Below are 18,453 nucleotides of genomic sequence, written 5' to 3'. Positions count from 1 at the left end.
AAATACTACTTAAAAACAAGAATCCTCTCAAAACAGTGGTTTTATAAATTGATCCTATAACTCTGTAGGTACTTGCATGTGGTACTTGTGTGTTAAAAATTCCTCATTAGCATGTGCTAATAGGTTTTTGTCTAAATTCTGGCAATTAATTAACTCAGGTAAATTGGAAAAAATAAAATTTAGTTGCTAAACATAAGTCTGTGGTGGTTGTTCCTTTTGATTTCCTAGGGATTGGAATAATTCTAGGTAGTTAGATTTTTTTTTTTTATGGTTCAGAAAGATGTGTACGTGTGAACTAAAGCTTTTCACTTAGTGTGGTGAAAAATGAGATTCAGTAAACTGAGGCAGATAATCTTTTTAGTTATATAGATTTTATATTTTAATGATATGTGTAACTCATTCATACTTAATATATATATTTACAGCTGTTTATTTCCTTTTATTGAGATGTAATTCACCTGCCATAAAATTTACTCTTTGAAAGTATTGTGACTTAATGGTTTTTAGTATATTCACAAAGTTGTGTAGTCATCATCACTAATTCTAGAACAGTTTCATTACCCCCAAAGAAAGTCTGCTAATTAGTTGTGACTCTCCATTTCCCCCTTCCTCCAGCCCCTGGCACCTGGTAATCTACTTTATGTCTCTGTGGATTTGCCTGTTCTAGGCATTTTATACAAATGGAATCACACAGTATGTGGTATATTGTATTTGGCTTCTTGGACATAGCATAATGTTTTCAAGGTTCATTCATGTAGTAGCATATATCGGAGCTTCAGTTTTTTTAGTGGTTGAATAATACTCCAAACCTTTAAAATTTTGATTTGATGGGTGCTTAGTAAAAGTTAACAGAACAGGTTATCATTAGGGAGGTACTAGTAGATTTCTCAAGGTTGAGAAATCGTGTACTTTAAAATGTAGGCAAGGTGGTACTGAATATGTTGCATATTTTCAAAGGAGACCTGCTCTTAATTGTATTCCCCAAATAAAGGGATCTTTTTGTTGCTTCTTGGGATTAGTTTACAATATTTGATAAATGTGTCTTATAAATTAATGTAAGTTTTAAAAGGTCTCTAGAACCATCAGCACTTCAAATGAGATAATGTACTTTAAAACAAGATTCCAGTTAGAAAAATCAAAACACTATAAGTTAAAAGGAAATGCTTTTATCACCCCATAGAATTATATTTTCCTGTGAAATTATATAGTAAAAATCCTCCACATTTCTCTTTACATTTATTACAAGTTTAATAATCTCTCTTAAAGCAGTATGATCTTATAGAATGAATAAGGTTTTCTGGGTCAGAGAGGGTGAATTTTTTAAACCTGGTGTACAATCACTTGTGATTCTAGGGAAATTGCTCCTTGAACCTCTTCTGCAGATAGGGTTACTAATCCCTGTTTTCTTGCAGGTTGTAGCTCTGAGGATTAAATGGCATAATGTCCTTACGTTGTCTAGTACAAACTCTGACCCATAAGAGACACTAAAACTAGTAATTTTTATGAAATCCTGTCTGTATTTGTTGTCTGTTGGTTTCCACTTTACATTCAAGAGAAATGAAAGGATGGTAAACCCAACTTGAGATTTTTATATTCTTCACATATTGGGAATATTTGTTGGGTGATTAATATTTGTTTCCTTGTTGAGTAAACACAGAGAAACATTTTTCTTAACACATTAACATTTTTAGTCCGTGGTTCCCCAGAGGAACTAATTGTATATGTTCTGAAGTTTATACTTACATTCACATTTGTTTTTCCTTATTATTGTGGTTCATTAAAAAGATGATATACTTAAATGATAAGGAAATCAATTTTGTATGTCGTGTTATTCAGTAAACATTTGATTTCATTGGAAATTTGAAGTAATTTTGCTAAATCTTAAAGTTCGGTTCAATAAAGTTCCTTCAATTTAAAGTTCTAGAAAAGGAATCTTAGAATCATTTGAGCTCTTCATACTGGACAGTTGAATTATTATCTATCCTCCCATAGGAGCTACACCTTGTTGTTTTAGAATTTATGGAACAATGAGAAATATTTGAATCCTTTCAAAGCTATAATTTTAAGTAGTTCAGGTGTTTTCACTCTGAGAACTGTTATTATTAGTCTTTTAACAAGAAATATTTTAAATGGGGTGAGTAGAAATAATAGCAGTCTGGCTAAAGGCAAATTATATTTATATACTTTTATATTTTTATGCAGTATATATTTATAAAAATATTTATACTCCATATGTAATTATAGGTAGGAAATATCACTAAACATCACTAAATAAGACAGATTTTGTAAGTTAACAACTAATAGAGATATTTAGGAGAATGCTGTGTCTGAAAGGATGCCAACAGAATTTGACCTGTGCAGATACCAATCATTAATGAAATTGTTTTGCTAATTCTCTTATTAAATTGAATCTTCTCAAAAGAGTATTAGAATTTTGTTTATAATTAAAAATAGTCATAGAATAGAGTTTCTTTAAAAGTGTAAACTTTGCTGACTTTAAAATATCAAATTGTTTTTATATATTGGCAGTATTTGAGTATACATTTTTTTCATATTGTATCTTGGCCTTTAGATGGCAGCATTGTCTTTGTATATTTCAGTGACATCGCTTTTGTGTCCTTGATATAACTATAAAGGTAGAATGCTTATACATAGTTTCTGCAGGTATTATGGTTTGTTTTCAATTTTTGCTCTTTAGGTGATTTTAATGTGAAAATTTCTTAAAATAATTTGAAATATTAGTTATATTTAGAAGTTAAAAGATGAACTTGCTATTTTACACAAAGTAGAAAGATATTTGAACATTCTTATTTGTGGGACTGATTTAAGTAAGATAAACTTTAGGGAAGGATTCCTGTGTTTATCGGAGCGAGTTTTATTCCGGTGGAAAGTGAGGACAATGACTTTACATTTTAAAACTCAGTGAGTTATGGTGAGGCAAAGAATTGAGGACTTCCATGTAAAATTTTACTCAAAAGAGAGTAGATTTCTGTTTTACTTCTTTTTGAGTGATACAGATGCCATGCCTCCTATATGACATGTTTTGTATTTGCTATAAAACTGTGGTATAGATTTTAGGAATAGATTTGAGGAATGCAACTATAGTGAGGTTCTAGCATATTGTATACAACTGTCTCCCTTCTTCTAGTGATAGCTTTTGTATCTCTTCTGTGCAATACTGGCTACAAAGTTATTTTTTAATCCATACTTACTTAAATGTACAGTTATTGATGATCTAGACACCTCTTTAAATGTATTCTCTCTGCTTCTTTACTCTTGTTGCTCCAGATTCCTCTTCTTTACTCTTTGGACAGAGAAGCTCTTTGGGCAGCTTCTTACTTAGTTGTGACAAGATCAGATGGATTATCTGTCAATTGTCATCCAACCTGATGCTTTAAAGTACTAAGATTTTATAATTTATTTAGAAAATAGCTTCTATGTGAAGTCCTAGGGTCAGTATATTTTATTTAGATCTATATGTGTTGTGTTTATTTGGTCTATCTTTTAACACCTTCTATTCTATAGAGTTGGGTTGTGATCTAGTATAGGGTGTCTCAATTACCAAGAAAGTAGTAATGTATTATGAATAGATTTTTAGAAAGTTTTAGGGAAGTGATAAATGTTTCCTGGTTAAAACTTGATGTCCTAAGAGTTAATTGTGAACTTTTATTTTTTTTCAATCTCCTGGTGAATTGTTATTTTATTAGTTTTATAATTATATGGCATAGAGTTCTTTGACTGCTACCATAATTTTTTAATAATGGTTTTATTTTTTCATTTTATAATTTTTTCGAGGCTTACATGTATGAAGTAGGATCTAAATTCACCTCTTCAGACCTCCTTCTTGTAGCCTGGAAGCATTTCAAGGGGTGATTGAGGCAAATGCCCTATTTGAGTTGAACTAAACTCAGTTCATACCTTGATCCTAAGTTTTCTCAGTCATGTGACTTGGGTTAGTTACCTTAATTTTTGTACTTTTATTTCTTTGTTTGCAGAAAGGATATAATGCTACCTCAGATGTGTTCTTATGAGTATTAAAGAGATTAAATGAGATTAAGAGGTAAAGTAGCAAATGTGTTTTATGGTCCCCAAAATAGGAAGTCTTCTGTAAAGTTTACTTTACTTCCTCTTCCTTCCAGAGTTTACTTTCTGGAATCTACCAATTTGAATTAAGGGTATCATCTACTATATTCTGATTTCACACCTATTCACAGTTTAATTCCTGGTTGCTGCTTGCTGTGATCTGAGGTTGTTGCAGCAGCTAAGTGAATACACTGGTAACCATGTTATCATCAACTGGAGTATGTGAGGTAAACATTTTCGTCAGAATTTAAATAGCAGTAGCTAATTCAGCATTTATATTAAGGCTTGCGTTTCCTGACTCTTTGCTTTTCAACTTAGAGTTAATATATTAAGGGATTTGGTTCCCCTTTTACCCCCAACACCCCACTACATTTCTTATATCTTATTTCTGAAATACTCCTTGTGAAACAAGTTTACTTGTAATCCCAGACTTAAATAATTTATATTTGTGAGGGATTCCCTTTTCAAAATACTCATTTCAACTTCCAGGTCTCTTAGTAGATACTTGCCTTCATTGTCCTTTCCCCTCTTAATGGATGAGGCATTTGCTTACATCCAGAGTGGTACTTACTTTCCAGTAGACACGGTGCATGAATGTGGCACTCTAAAATAGGTGACCTAAAGATACTGGGCTTTATCTTATTATTGAATGCTACATTTCAGGATTTTGGTGTCACTTGTTGATATTTAAAAATATTTGATAGTTAGGTTTTTCTTTTTGTATTTATAATGTGCCAGGCAGTGTGCAGTTTTACATAAGTAGTCCTCAAAACCATCATATGAGGTAGTTTATTTTTACTCTATTTTACAGATGAGGAAATTGAGACCTAGAGAGGTTAAGTAACGACAAACAGGTGTCAGGGTTAAGATTCTAACCCAGATCTGTTAGAATCCCAAACCTTTGTCCTCAAGCCCTTTCATGGATACATCACAGATGGAGCTAATAATCTATTTGCCTTTTAACCATACAGTAATTTCTAAAAGACATTTTCCCCCTTTAAAACACTTGCTGACAGGTACTTTGAGACATCAAAGAAAGAAATTATTTATTATCATGAGCAGAAGATCTTTTTGCTAGGATGATAACTGATTTCAGGGGAAGTACCAATGGAGACATATTGAAATCTTTTCTAGAAAATTAGTAAACTTATCAAAGAAGAAAGGCGTTTCAAGATGGCATTTAATTTTCATCTTAATCCTGTATGAATATGATCATAGTTAACTTTAATAGAATTGCACTATTTATGCAAAATTTTTTTACTTTGCAAAAAGCATAGTATTTTATTTTAGTTTTTTGTGAAATTTGGATTCAGAAGCTAAATACCATTTTATTTTTGTCCAGTAGATTTAGTAGAAATTTGAATAAGTCAATGAACTGATTACCTTCTACTCTGTTCCTTAATATTGTTTCAGATGTTCATTCGGTTCATTTAATATTTGACTAGCGTGTGTCAGGCTCTGTGAGAAGTGTTGAGAAATTAAGTTTTATTGCTAAAGGGAGGAGATTCCTGTCTAGTTCTAAGTGCTGTGGAAATACCAATGACAAAAGTAGTTTGTAAATTGTACTATAAGTAGTAGGTGACAGTTGAACTGAGTCTTGAATGATATATAGTGCTGTGATATTATGATGCAGGTAAACATTTTTGTTGGGGTATTTGCATTTGTGAGAGACAGCACTAACAAAGACAAGGCACTGGGAAAATATGTGGAATGTTTAATATGTGGTGGGTGTGAAAGTAAGATTAGTTTTACAGGCAGGGTGGTGGGTGAAGTGTTGATATTTGGGTTTGTAAAGGAGGATAGGGATCAGGATGAGACTTTTGAACATCATGCTAAAGGAATTTGTATGTCTCTAGGTAATAGGGACTATAGCATGGGGTTTCAGCAAATGTGAAATGTGATCAGGTTTTGAGGTCTTGTATTATTTTTTTATTTTGAGAAATTGAAAAATATAGAATAATAAAAAGTAATAACATCTATATGCCCATCATCTAGACATTGACAGTTGTTAAACATTTTGTTCAATTTGCTTCTTTTTTGAGTTAATAAAATAAATAAACTTTGAGCCTCTGTTGTCTTGTACCCCATGTCATTCCCACTGTCTCCTAGAGACAACTACTATGATGACCTAAAATGCTTTAAAAAAAAAAAAAACTTTAATAGACATAATTGGTACCATGAATGATATAGTATTGTTTAGTTTGTAGTCACATATAGTTTATATCTGATATTGTATTGTTAAATATCTGTTCTTACAAATTATCAGCCAACAATTTGCATTTTTACTTTTAAACTTACTTATTTTTTAGTTTTTTAAAATATAATGTATTGTCAAGTTAGCTAACATACATTTTATATAGTGTGGCATTTTTACTTTTTTAAGTTGTTTTTGAGATCTAGTGATAATATGTAATTCATTATTTGTAACTCTTAGTGTTCTATATAGATATGTATATCCTGTTTATCCATTCCTTACTGAAGGACTCTTGTATTGCTTCCAGTGTTTTACTGTTACAGGTATTGTTGCAATAAAGTCCTTATGTAAGTCTCCTGTGCTTATGTATAAGAATTTCTCTAGGGTCTGTACCTAGAAATGTAATTATAGGGAGCTAAGAAATGTAGATTTTCCAATTTTTACTAGATCATGCCAAATTGCTCTTCAGGAGTAATTAAAATCATGCTTTGCAGGTTTATCTTGCTGATGGATTATGAACTCTTTTGAGGGCAGGGAGTATCTACTTATTCTTTTATCCATCACCCCTCATTGTGCACGTAATAGACATTCAGTAAGTGTTGGCTTAGTGACAAATGGGTTCCTACTGAATTGAACATGCTTTTAAAATGTATTTTTCCAGGGGTGCCTGGGTGGCTCAGTCAGTTAAGTTAACTGAAGTTAACTGAAACTTCACTTTCAGTTAAGTGTCTGACTCTTGATTTTGGCTCAGGTCGTTATCTTGCGGTTCGTGGATTTGAGCCCCATGAGCCTGCTTGGGAGTCTCTCTCTGCCCTTCCCCTGCTCATGCTCTCTCTCAAAAATAAATAAATAAACTTTAAAATGTATTTTTTCAAGTATTTTGGCAATGTACTTTAAAAAGAAGATAGATTTATGTATGTAAATAAAAGCTTGAAAAATAGCTTACAGATTCAGAGTCAGTAGTTTTCTGACTTTTTAAAATCTTTTTTCATGTTTATTTATTTTGAGAGAGAGAGAGAGAGAGAGGGAGAGAGAATCCCAAGCAGGGTCCACACTGTCAGCACAGAGCCTGACGTGGAATTTGATCTCATGAACTGCGGGATCATGACCCTAGCCGAAACCAACAGTCAGATTCTTAACCAAATGAGCCACCCAGCCTCCTCTGACTTTTCAAATAAGTAAATTTCTTTGATCTAGTTACTGTATTAATGATGCCATTCTTTGTGTATCAAATTTATCCAGCCATTGTCATTAAGTACTCAAGAGGTATTTTCTAGGATGGTGGATTTTTAACAACATGCAGTTTTGAGCAACAACTAGAATATGATTTGTATTCTTGTCAGAATTATATGGACTTGTATATCCTTATTGTTAATAAAATTGGTTTTATTTTCTCAATGGTATTTGAAGGACCAATTTTAATTAAAAGCAAAAGTTATTTGGCATCCAAATAACTTGAAAACCAAAGTTAAAAGATTATTTGGTATATTTTTCAATCTGAAGAATATAATGAACTCATTATACATTCTTTGCTTAAGCTTATCCTGTGTCTTTTTAATCTATTGGTATCTTTCTCGTGTGGATATCCTTTTTATGCTTTTTTTAAAAATTATTTTTTTCTCTTTCTAAAAATTAAAGGAATTTCTATTAAGTTTTGTTTTAATTCCACTGTAGTTGGCATACAATGTTATATTGATTTTCAGGTATATGATATAGTGATTCAACAATTCAGTACATTACCCAGTGCCATCATGATAAGTGTACTTCTTTGGGTATCTTTATCAGGTATTTTGGTAAGAACATAAATGAATTGTATTATGTCATTTGGAAGGTATAAAAAACCATAAAGTGTGTGTGTGTGTGTGTGTGTGAGTGTGTTTTCTTCTCCTGTGTACCAGTGTGACACAGAGACAGGCAGTGACTTGGATAATAACTAAATAATTTTTCTTTGGAATTTAGTAATTTTTTTTTCCCAGCATATTTACTTGCCTAATTGTATTAGTTTAGTAGTATTAAAATTAGTTCACAAACTTGGGACTTACGACTGATGATAGGAGATGCTCAAATGCAAAAAGCATCTCAGGAGGAAGCTAGCCCATTATTAAGAACTCCAATACAGATACACAGTGTTGACAATGCAGAATTTATTATGGTTAAAAATAGGAGACTCCAAGTGGTATTTACATATTCTTAAAAAAAAATTTTTGGGTGATATTCTAGATTGCTAAAAATATCCAACTTGTTTTGGTTTAAAATTTATAGTTGGTAGGTTATTTCTAGTATTGCGGTTCTTTTGCTAATGTTATTTCACTTATCTATTTTATACTTTAGATCTTGCTTTTTCTTTAAAGATGTAATTTTTGTTTACTTTTCTTTTGGCACTGCATATTTTAAAAAATCAGAAAGATTTGGAGCAAATCAAATTATCTCTCAGCTATAAGTGTGAAAGTGCTCTCTAGGGCTTTGTGCTCAAGTGTTGGTAACAGGAGATATTGGATTGAGATAAAGAGCCTAGTCATCAGACTTAGCAAATAGAAATTTTATAGTGTTGGATGGCATTGGGATGCTGGGAGTACATTAATTCTGTCATTTATGAGCACATAGTTTCCAGCTACCTTTCTAGACTGTCAGTCACCAAGTAAGATGTATTGCTTGGATCTAGGGAGAAGTTTTGCCTTATGTGTTTCTTTTTCCACAGTAATGAGGTGCTAGGGTCTTATGATATCCAAGACTTAATCCCATTTATTATTTTAGTCGTTAAGCTTAAGGGGAAAAGAATTAGTGTTTTTGTTTTGGTTTTTTAGGTTTGCCCTTCTGAATATCATTAGTTGAGTCTGGCTACCAGGTAACAGGATGCATCTTTCCTAGCATTTTCTTACAGCTGTTATCAAAAAGATAAGTTGCCATGAAAGTGTTATGCTACTTGGGCTTTCACCAGTGATTCTTCTTCAGGCAAAAGGTGTACAGGTTGTGCTTCTGTCTAGGTAACTTGTGTGGTGAGTACTGTTCCTATTTCTGTTACATACTTTGCTTATTCATATTGCGTAGATTGTCTTCCTTTGTTGTCTTTCTTGAAGTTTTTGATAAAAGTGTAAACATGGAGTTGCCTCCTGGGTGGAAGGATGGATTGTCCTGAGAGTGTTGGAGTAAATTCTTTGCCTTGGACTGTGTCTTCTGGTTTTTAGTAGTTGAGAACTTGAAAAGCCAGATGAAGTCTGTACTATTTTGATATTTACTCACTTTTTAAACTCTCTTATTGCATCTTATTTATGTAGCCATATCAAATTTAGGTCGCAGAAAAGATCAACATGGTATTTTTCTTTAGTAGTTACTGTACTTCACTATTTTTGGTTTCTAAAATATAATAGAAGTGGATTACTTCAGAAGAATTCTTGGGGTAGAAAATTTATAGTGTCTGTTGCCAGGTTTTTATGGGACTGACTTTCTGATTTAAGCGTAAAATCTAGGTGTTTATCATTCACTCTAAGATGATATATACATGGATACATTAAGAATATGTAATTCAAAGAAAAATAGTTATAAATCAGAGTCCTTCTAGTTGAACTACATTTGGGCGATGAGTAAATCTTTTATTTTTTTCTTTTTGAATATGTCTTTGTAAAAATAAAGAGGAAGGCATTTATTTGTATTCAGTGTTCTTAAAATGCCTATCTGAATACCTACAGATTGTAAAATTATTTGCATGATGTTATGCTAGCCCTTCATTTTGACTCATCAGAGAACATGATAGAATTAGGTTAAGTTTTGATTTGTAGATTCTCTGAATGGGGAGTCAAAATGTATTTCTATGATTTTTCACTAAGTTGATGTTAACTTCAAATATTGGCATGTAATTTGAAAAGCTTGCTATGTCATATGTTTTAAGTTGTTGCAGGACATAGTTTTGTACACACATGTACATACCCCTCTACCGCTGATATATTAATAAATATTTTTCTCATTATATATAATTGTAGGCAGTTCTATTACATAATCTAATATACATTCCATAAATTAAAGTTGTTTTAGGCTTATGAATGAAGAGCTTAATGGAAAACAGCGTGAAAGGTATACCACTGAATTGAGTCATGACCTAAGACATTTCCGTAGATTGACCTTTTGTTTTTCATATCCACAACCCAGGAATGCTCTTGATAAAATACTATTTATCATTTCAGAAAATCTGTAATGGCTTCCTTCACAGGTTTCTCTAGTTACTAGTCTCTATTCTCATTATATTCTCAACTTGTTCACTTACTCTTCTTTTTCTGCTATCATCTTGCTTCTAATATTTGTTCAATACCTTCAAGCTCAGCTAAATATTTTTTGTCAAATTTTCTTTAGGAATTCCACATTTATTACTTTCCCATATACTATCAGCTTTTCCTGTACTTTATAATTTTTTATTAATCCATTGATACCTTGTTGTAGGTTTCAAGGTTTCAGTTTAGTCATGTAAGCTCTTTGTAAATGGGGATGATAATGTCTTTTTTAAAACATGTAGTTAAGTATCAGACTACATCTGTCAATGTTTTGGCTATTTAAATAGATATTAGAAGTTCTTAAAAATTAAAGATCTTCTATGTAAAAATTGTAAAGTTTTTGAAAATGACTGTTAATGAAGATGAAACATTTTATACTCAAGTCTTTTTGATTTAGTTCTGGAAAAATTACTTTTGTGACAGGAAGGAAAGCTATTAAAAATTAGCATTTTCAATGAAACACATGTCAGTAACTTTAAAGATGATTATTTATACTTTGGTGTGTACACATAGCCTAGCTTGTGGTACATAAATTTTTATTAACAAGTGAATTGGTGAAATAAGCTTTATTCTGCAGCAGTGTCAACTGATTCTTCATTAATGTTTATACCAGAAGAATGGCAGTGACAGCTTGAGGAAGTGAAACCCCAGAGAAGTCTACCCTCTTCAAGAATTAAGTAGTTTTTAGGAAATGATTTCTTAAAAGTGAACGTTGAACTTGTGTCTTTAAAATCTTTTCATTGTAAATGGCATTTCTTGATTTACATCTTGTTGAGAATATTTGACTTTAGTGCTTCCACCAATGCATTTTTTCCTGCTTTCTGACAACTGTAACAAAAATCTCTCCAAGACTGCTAAGAATTGTGTTTTTTTTTTCTTTTGTCAAACTTTAATCACTTGGATGTTCAGGAGATGAAAGTTACCAAGTTGTTTCTGTGGATGAGTTTGTTTAGATGAGTTTGATTTTGTTGCTACAATTAGAGATAGATAAAGTGTAATATTTGATGCATATCTTGGTTGCTTGATACTAGCTAAATACACCAAATAAATCTGGTGTTAAGTTTAGTTAGAACACTGATACTGCATGCTTTGAGGGTAATATACTGTGCAGAAATGACACTGACATGTATTCTTTTAAAAATACTTCCTGTAAAAGTCATAGTTCTTACTTTCATAAATTGATTCCATCTATATTATTATCTTTTTGTTCTTTAAAATGTTCTAATGGTTTTGTAGAATCAAAAATTGGGGAAAGAATACCCAGAAAGGAGCGTAAATAGGCATCTGACTAGAATAATCAATGCAATTTGTTTCTTTCTTTTCTTGGAGGAGTAAGTACCATTTGGAAGACTTAAGGAAAAAAATGGGCAAGTATTTGTTCAACCAACTGTATTTTAACCTTGGATTGTGTTTTTTCATTCTGGAAGTGATATTTCTTTCTAGTACACCTAGATGGCTTTTGACTGTAAAGTAAGTCCAAGCATATAGGAATCCTCTTTTTTTCATATATATATATATATATATATATATATATGTATATATATATATATTTCATCTTTTTCATATATTAAAGTCTATATAAACCAGTTACATTTTTTAATGTACTTTATATTATAATTTTTTTTTATTACAGTCAAGAGCAGTTTTGTTTTTTTTTTAAAGATAAAGTACTTGTGCTGACTGTGGATCAGTGTAAGACTAGGAGGTATTTCCATATAGTCTTTTCCATAGTGGTGAATCATTTTTATTCTACTGTCTGCATTTCCCTAGTGTCACAGGTTAATTCTTCAGATGTTTGTGCTTTTCCCTTTTCTTTCTATTAAAGCATACCTTACTTTACCTGTTGTGGAAAGTAACTTCTTTCAGTTATTACAGCCAACTTGTAATCACCTCAGTGCTTACCTCCCATTCTTGAGATTCTATATTTGTACATGTCTAAGGTTAATTATTCATTTGTCTTAATACATTATATATATTAAAGGTACATTAGATTTGTTTGCATGTCTTATTGATAATGCACTTCCTTCTTCTGACCCTACTTATTAAAGTAGGAAAAGTCCTGTTTCTTAAGCAAAAATGGTAATGACTTAACCTTGAAAGTGACCTTAGAAGGCTCCCAAACCTACTTCCTACAAATTCCTTTAGTGCATGCCTGATAATGAGTTGTCCATCAATGTGCATCTGTGTCGAGAGGGTGATTTATTGATAAATATTCAAGAACTCATGCAATATTTTAATGACAGTTTAAAAATTATTAATAATATTCCAAAGTGATATTTGACCAGATTTTTCTTATTTCTAGCATTTAGGTTATTAATTAATGCCCCTTTTAAAAAAGAGGTTACATAAACTTAGCACATTATTTAAACAAGACTAGAGAAGCTTATTCTCACATCAAATTAGTCTGAAAATCTGTAATTTAACAATTGAAATCATCACCTTTTGTGATATGTGCATTGTTTTAGGAGACCTTTCCTTTTTTCGGTGGTGTATGGCAATACCCACTAAGTTAGTGGTTCCCGTAAAACTTCTGTGGTTTCATTTACTATTAACATGCTCTTTGACAGCTGGCCTTTACTAATCTCACACCATGGGCTTGAAACTTTTTCCTTAAAGCTTTATAGTTGAATTACAATACATTGTGTCCTTTATTTTCTCCTGGAAAAGGATTTAAACAAACTTTCTATTGCACTTGTTGAATATGTATTTCATAGTAACCACCATGAAGTTTGCAGCATTTAAGAAGATGAAGAAGCAAAGATAAAAGATACACATTCAAGAAGGCTTGGTTTCACAGTTGCTGCATAATCCTTTCTGCTGTCATTGGTACCCTAACCCTGTACCTACCAGAACAAAAGAAACTGAATTGGAAATTGTGGGAGCTGGGGAACATTCAGTTGGCAGCCCATCGCATGGCCCATAGGCGTTGTCAGGTCTCAGTTTGATGCCCTTTATTCTTTCTGACAGATGTGAGGTAGGGTCTATGAGGGGGAAGTCATTACTAGAGAGAGGGCAGTGTCAGATCAAAAGTAACCAGTGATCAAACAAGGTAAAGGGCTGTGGAAAATAGGCTCTCTTTCTGGCCTCAACACCTGCCTGATCACTGAAGGGAATAGTCCTTATGTGTCAGGGAAAGTTGATTTTCTTTGATGTACAGTGAATTAGAAGTTGGAATGGAAGCTTAACTGGAGTACAGAAGATTTTTACTTCCTAGTTCTTGGGCAATTTGGGTGTTTAAATTTTTTACTTTAATTGTCTAAAAGTTAGAGAAGTCATTCTCTTCTAAATATTAAAGCTTACCCATACTAACTTTGTTAACACTATATATTTAGAGGTAAGTACTAATAAACAAGCAAGTTTCAGTACAGTATAGAACAGGCTTTAGAAGTTACCAAATTCTTCTTTTCAGTATCGAATTACAACTTTACGCAGAGCATTTGTATGATTATGACAGTGAATACAAAGTGGATAGTGCTAAGCTTGTCACATAGTAGGTCCCTTCATTGCATAATTTTGGAATTTATCTAAGTCATTTCAAATGAGTTTGAATTAATTCTTTCTCCTTAAGTGCTTATTATTATATTTTCTCTTCAGATAACGCTTTCTAATCAAGTCAATTAAAAGAAAATTTAAAGAGAATCTTGTTGGGGTTTCTATGTATGGTTCTTTTTTCCATGCCCTTTCATGTTTAATGCATATTACTAAAGTCTAGAAGAAGGATGCTATTTTTATCTTTCATTAGCTTGCTGTGGTGATAGATTGACAATTGAGACCTATTTCTAAAAATTTCATTTATGGTGTTTTCCTTTATATTAATAGCCAAGATTTAACCTTTACTAGTTCTTTACTGTCTCAACTTTTGGTATTTTAAATACTGCTGAATTTCATTCAATTCATAAGCAATTAAAAGTCATTTTGTCCTCAAATTCTAGCAGTAAGAATGTATTAGAAATTGTTGATTTTCCAGTAAGAAGAATAAAGAGTCTTAGTGCCTCTGCCTTTTAAAAGTGATTTTTAATCTAATAACTTGTCTGGCTCTACATCTTTGCATGAACTCTTACATTTGTTTGTTTTTGATACTATTAGGTAACCTAAATCTTCCTCTTTTGTACATTTAGATCTATAAAGAAATATAAAACATGATATACATTATGTTGTATTACCTTCATATTAAATTAATATTTGGCTTCTAGATTACTGTTAATAATAAATATATTTTATGCTTGAGAAATTTCAGAATAATGTATTTGAGCATACTGCTAACTACTGATATTTCTGATTTGGCTTTTAAACAAACTTTGCTCATAAATAATCATAAATATGTTTGTTTAGGGTTTTCTTAAGGTAGTTTGACTTAGGAGTTTTTATGTTGACATTGAATAAGATGCATTTTAATTTTTTTATTTGATTTATTTTCTTTGAAGTAAAATGTGTTATAAATTAAGATTCTATATCTATTTCTGAAGCTTTATGAAATTTAAAAAATCTTAATACAGATACATCACACATCTAAATACAATTAGACTCATTTTTTTTTTACTTTCTTTTATTATATAAATTTCAGGTATATAGCATTATAACTTCTAACATGTTTGCCCTGAACAGCCTCTGAAGGACTGCAAATTGAAACCAATATGGTAATATTACTCTGATTAAAGGAGGAGAATAATTTTGGCGTGGGTCTTGGTTCTTTGAGAACATTTCTCCAGTCTGCCCTTCAGTCTGAATATTTGCAAAATGGATTTGAGTTTGCCAATATTTTAATACTGTTAGGAAGAAACATTTGTAAAAGGTAAATTTCTATAAGGAAATTCCAGTTGTTTTTCAAAATGGACTTCAGTATAAAATTTTGCTAGTCATAATCTTTGCTTTTATAGCATGCTATCATTAGTCCATGCATGCTCTTATTTCCTTATAAAAGCCAATTTATCTAAAAATTATTTAACATTTACTCAAGAACTTATTCCTCTAAGAATAGCATATTACCAGTAACTTTCAACCACCCATGTATTCCTCCTTTCTCTCATCTCTGACTCCCCTTCAGAGGTAACCAGAAGTAACCACTATCCTGAATTTTATGTTAATAATTTTTCCCATTTTGTTACATATGTATATGTGCCTAAACAATAAGTAGTTCAGTTTTTACTTGTTTCTTTAAATTTAAATTTTAATTTATCATTTTTAAAAATATTTATTTATTTTTGAGATAGATAGAGACCGTGCGAATGGGGGAGGGTCAGAGAGAGAGGGAGACACACAATCTGAAGCAGACTCCAGGCTTTGAGCTGGCAGCACAGAGCCTGATGTGGGACTCGAACTCTCGTACCGGGACATCATGACCTGAGCCAAAGTTGGGTGCTTAATAACTGAGCCACCAGGGTGCCCCTACTTTTTTTTTTTTAAGTACATTTCTAAAGGGGACGTTGAACTGGTAAAAACAGTACTTTCTCAGATATTTCAATGCATTACTTAAAAGTAATGTAATTTAGTCAATTAATATAAGGAAATATTTCTGAACTTAAACTTGATACTATTTAAAGTAAATCTAATTTGTGAGATAGTCTCTGCTGTATTTTCATTTTAGATCTTTTGATTATACAGTATCTGTATGTTGGTCCCTTACAATTTGAATCTTCCATTTATAAATTATAAATATAGAGGATGAAGCCTTTTCTTTCTCAGTTTTGGTTTATAACAATTGTAGCAATTTCTATGACTTTGGTGTACAGTTTAGAAAAATTCCTCTTTGGGGGCTCCTGAGTGGCTCAGTTGTGGGTAAGCCTCCAACTTCGGCTCGGGTCATCGTTTCACGGCTTGTGAGTTGGAGTCCTGCGTCGGGCTCTCCGTTGACAGCTCAGAGCCTGGAGCCTGCTTCAGATTCTGTGTCTCCCTCCCTCTCTCTCTCTCTCTCTCTCTCTCTCTCTCTCTCTCTCTCTTTCTCTCTCTCTCTCTCTTTCTCTCTCTCTCTGTCTCTGCCCCTCCCTGCTCATGCTCTGTGTCTCTTTCTCTCTCAAAAATGAATAAACATTAAAAAAAAAAGTTCCTTTTTTTGGTGATAGAAATAGTTGATCAGGAATAGCTAAATAATTACCAGTTTGGTATGGAAGTAAGTGGATTTTAAGCTTACCAAATGACCTTTATGTTTTACTTAGTTTAATGTGTCATTAGTAATATAATAAATACAACCATTGCCATTTTCCTAAGGATAAAATGATTGAGCTAAATTTCTTTGATTGCTAGATACACAATTGATCTAAAAACAGCTTTTGGTGGTGGGGGGGGTTGTGTAGAGAAAGCTACATTAAATATTTAGGTTGGTTTTTAAGACTTCCTATGATTTCAGAGCTACTAATTTGCAGAAAAGTGTTTTTTTGTTTTTTGTTTTCCTCTCAGCATAGTTCATTAGATTGGTTGGTAATTCAGTATTGGTCTGGTATACAAGTTTTGGTGAAATCAAATCAAATAGCATATTTGCTTGACTACAGGTGATTTTACTCCAGTTTCTATTTTTTTAACTGTAGTCCTTGTAAAATAAAAATCAATATTCATATTGTCTTCATGTTTTTGGTAATCCTTTGGAAATACAGTTGATAATACATAAGAATAGTCAATATTCAGAATGGCTAATGATTTACAAATATATTGACTGAGCTAATTAATATTACTGGAGATCAAATTAGCACATTTCAACTTTGATTAGCACAGATTTTTTTTTTCCTCTTGAGCAAGTTATGATCAATCACATTTACAAGAATGTAGAATATACATTTTTATACCAGTCTTCATTTGCAGGAGACTTTTGATCTAAGTGGAAAACTCATGCACATCCCTTTGTGTGTGTGTAAATATGTGTGTATGCATGCAAGCATACATGTATTTGTATATGTATGTATTTATAAAATAAAGTTGGTAAAGTGATTTCAGTTAATGTAATTTGAATTTAAAAGGGAGATTTTTTTTGTTTCCTTCTTTATACTGATGAACTATGCTTTTTTGCTCTATTATGGTGTCCAAGAGGTCCATATTGAATGTTGGTTCATCTTTTCTCTCCAAAATATATTTTGGTGAGATCGCTTATGAATGATAAATACAATTGGCAGAAAGTATGTAGGTTGTAGTTTGAGAAGCTACACTTAGTTCATTCCATTGAGCTTTATTCGCTGTTTTGTAATGTATGGTACATCTGAAGAAGCAAAATAATACTCCCTTGCATGCTTTTTTTTTTTTTTTTAAGTTTATTTATCAGAGAACGTGAGCGGGGGAGGGCACAGAGAGATTCCAAGCAGGCTTCACACTATCAGTGCAGAGCACCACGTAGGGCTCAGAGTCACGATCCCTGAGATCCTGACCTGAGCCTAAATCAAGAGCCTGAGTGCTTAACCGACTGAGCCACCCAGGCACCCTAGCCTTTCATGCTTTTTAAAAGTGTCAAATAGTTTTCTAAAGATATAATGATATTGTTCCTTGTTTTTTCTTAATTTAATCTAAAAAGTTATCACATGGTTTATAGTGGTCATTAAATACATTGATTTAGGGTTTGGGAGAATAGAAGCTAAGGTTAGAGGTAGAGATTGAGAGTGGAGTGACATTGTATGCTCTAGTAAATGATATTGAAAACGTGGAAATAAGTGTGCTGCAGTTTCAGGTGATATAATTGTGTAAAATAATTTTCCTTGGCTTCTTTATGGTTGTTAGCTACATGGATCAATTACTTTTTTTTATAAGGCCAATATTTTACCATTCACTCATTCATGTTAAGCATTTCTTGAGTACTAACTACATATACAGCACCATGTTTCTAGACCCATTTATCTAGCGTGCCAACTCACTTTATAGTAACTTTTAAGGATTATGAGAAATTTCTTCCTATCTTGTATTTATCTATGAAAGAGCCTGATGTAGAACGTAGTAATA

At 32.1% G+C, this 18,453-nt stretch overlaps 1 protein-coding gene across 3 annotated transcripts in view; it reads left to right on the top strand.

Moving 5' to 3' along the window:
• FBXL17 (F-box and leucine rich repeat protein 17) overlaps window positions 1-18,453 on the top strand; it is a 493,271-nt gene that overhangs the window by 44,181 nt on the left and 430,637 nt on the right. The window lies entirely within an intron of this gene.

Source organism: Acinonyx jubatus, chromosome A1, assembly GCF_027475565.1.
Source record: "Acinonyx jubatus isolate Ajub_Pintada_27869175 chromosome A1, VMU_Ajub_asm_v1.0, whole genome shotgun sequence".
NCBI lineage: Eukaryota > Metazoa > Chordata > Mammalia > Carnivora > Felidae > Acinonyx > Acinonyx jubatus.
The sequence above is the reverse complement of the archived record's forward strand: the minus strand, read 5'-3'. Positions and strand labels throughout refer to the sequence as shown.